The following is a 2,825-nucleotide window of genomic DNA, read 5'->3' on the forward strand; positions in this document are numbered from 1 at the left end:
ATTTAGCACAATGTGTTAAAAGAAGAGGCACCTGAGTGGCTCAGTTGGTCAAGCTTCCAACTCTTGATCTCAGCTCACGTCTTGATCTCAGGGTCATGAGTTCAAGCCCCGTGTTGGGCTCCACTCTGGACATGGAATCTTATTTAAGCAAAAATGTGTTAAGTTAAAAAGGTGGAATTATTAAAGATAAAGCCTGAATTATTTACAATGAAAATCAAGAAATAAGAGAAGGAATAATTAAGTCCAAAACATAATACTCCGAAAAAGATTATGGAAGAATTACCTCAAGGGTAACATAACAAAAGAAAAATCTATGAGAAAGGATACAGTATCACAGATGCAGAAATAATTTTTTAAAGCTCGATTATTACTTTATGATTTTTGGTCATCTTATTAATTATTATTTTTTCTGCCACGTAACATGGCTGATAAAGAGATCACATCAGGAGTAAAAGTTGCCTATACTTGAATTCTAGAATTCTTCTTATCTTCTAAGCCTACTCCAACCAAGTTTTGCCCTAGCACATCATTGAATGTCCTTTTGTCAACATCACCATACCTTGCGATACCTAATATTCAGTTCTTAAGCTATATCTTTTTGATCTCTTAGCAAGATTTAACTCTTGAAACAGTTTCATCTTAACAGTTCCAAGACTCTACACTTTCCCAGTCTTCCTCCTGCTTCACTGGCCATTCCTTCTCATTTTTCTTTAATAAGCTCTGTATTGTTTCCCTAACCTCTTTCTCTTAAAATGTCCTTGGTTCAATTGTCTTCATAACCTCATCTGGACTCATGGCTTTAAACACTGTCCAACCTTCCACCCCCAACCTACCTATTCACTTATACACATGCACGCGGGCACACACACACAATCTAATCCTACTCTACTTGTTACCTTCCCCATTTGCATCCTTGGCAGTTGCTCAGATAAAATTTATTGGCATAGCCCTCAACTCCTACCTCCTAACTCTCTATCATCCCATGTCCAATTTGACAGGAAATCCTGTTATTCTACTTTCACATTATACTTGGAAACACTTACTTCCCCTGCTAGAAGATACAAGAGAAATTACCTGATATGAACAACAGAAAGAAAATTCGCTGGAAAAAAAAATCAACAGAAAGTCAGAGATCTTTAGAAGTATAGCAAAATACCTAACATGCCTGTCATGAGAGCTGTTTTTTGTTTTTGTTTTTGTTTTTAAGATGGGGGAGTGGGGGATGGGCAGAGGGAGAGAGAGAATCTCAAGTAGATTCCATGCCCAGCATAGAGCCCGACATAGGACTGATCTCACAATGCTGAGACCATGACCTGAGCTGAATTTAAAATTCTGAGGCTTAACTGACTGAGCCACTCTCATGACCCAATGTCACGAAAGTCTTGGAAGAAAAGGAAAATGAGAACATAATGGGAAAAAAGATATGAAGAGATGGTGGAAAAACAAATAGAAATACAGAGGATTTTTCATCAAAAACCACACAGACCCGAAGTAGACACGCAAATACCATATGGTCCAACAGTTGTACTCCTGGGCATTTACCCCAGAGAAATGAAGACATATTTACATAAAAACCTGTACACAAATGTTGATAGTATCCTTATTTATAATGGAAAAATAATAGAAACAACTCAGATGTTATTCAATGGATAAATGGTTCAACAAACTGTGGTACATTAGCCCTGGAATACTATTTAGCAGTTAAAGAAACAAATTATTGATACATGCAACAACCTGGAGGAATCTTCCAGAGAATTGTGCTAAGTAAAAAAAGCCAAACACAATTTCATCTGAGAATAAAATGTAAAGATCTTTCCAATCCTTGTATCTTCAATTTATTTTTCTTGTCTTATTGTATTAGATAAAATCTCAAGAGAATATTGAATACAACAGGTGATAGTGGCCATCCTTATCATCTCTTGTTTTGAAAGGAATGCTTCTAATGTTTCTCATTGTTGATGATATTTACTCAAAATATTTTGTGTATGTGGATACTGCCATCTAAGATTTAACTTTAGAGCTGAAACTGTGCTGATATTATTACTTAAAATCAGAAACATAGGGAAATGAGCAGATGTAAGTAGGAAGTTAAGGGCGGAAGTTTAATTAATAAATGGTGACATTGCAAGTTCAGAATTGAACTTTTCTTCTTTATTCAGTACTTGAATATGTTCATCTTTTAAATCCCTTTGTTTAGCATTCTTTGCTTCTTTCAGGTAATCTCAGGTACATCTCCCTGTATATTTCCATTGAATCTTGTACACATAAGCTCTGCAGCAATTATGGCACTGTGTTGAAATACTGTATTTACGTATTTAGCAACTAAAACTGTATCAGCTACTACCCTTTTCCAGTTTTTCAACCCCACAACCAATCACTCATTTGAAAAGCCCTGTTAATTTGTTAATTTATCTATGAAGAACATTTTGAATGCATTTAACTTGATCTCCATTTTCACCTCTTTGCTGTTTAAGCCACCACTTATCTTTCTTATCTAGATTGGTATCAGCCTCCAACCTATTGCTCCTGATGCACTCTTGTCCATCATGGTCTGCACTGGATAAAGCAGCTTTACTGATCCATTAAAAGTACAAATGAAATAATTTCACTCCTTAGCCAATGGCTTCCCCTATGTTCAGAATAAAATTCAAACTTAGAAAATCCTATGTTATTCGGACTCTTTTTACTGCATCCCAGAATTGCTGGCCTTCTTTTAGTCATTTGAGCAAACCCATCTTAAGCCATCGCCATTTCAGAGAAGCCTTCCCTAGTGGAAGATATAATACAAAATAAATAGCATATAAACATAAATAAATATATAAAGA

Source organism: Canis lupus, chromosome 32, assembly GCF_011100685.1.
Source record: "Canis lupus familiaris isolate Mischka breed German Shepherd chromosome 32, alternate assembly UU_Cfam_GSD_1.0, whole genome shotgun sequence".
NCBI lineage: Eukaryota > Metazoa > Chordata > Mammalia > Carnivora > Canidae > Canis > Canis lupus.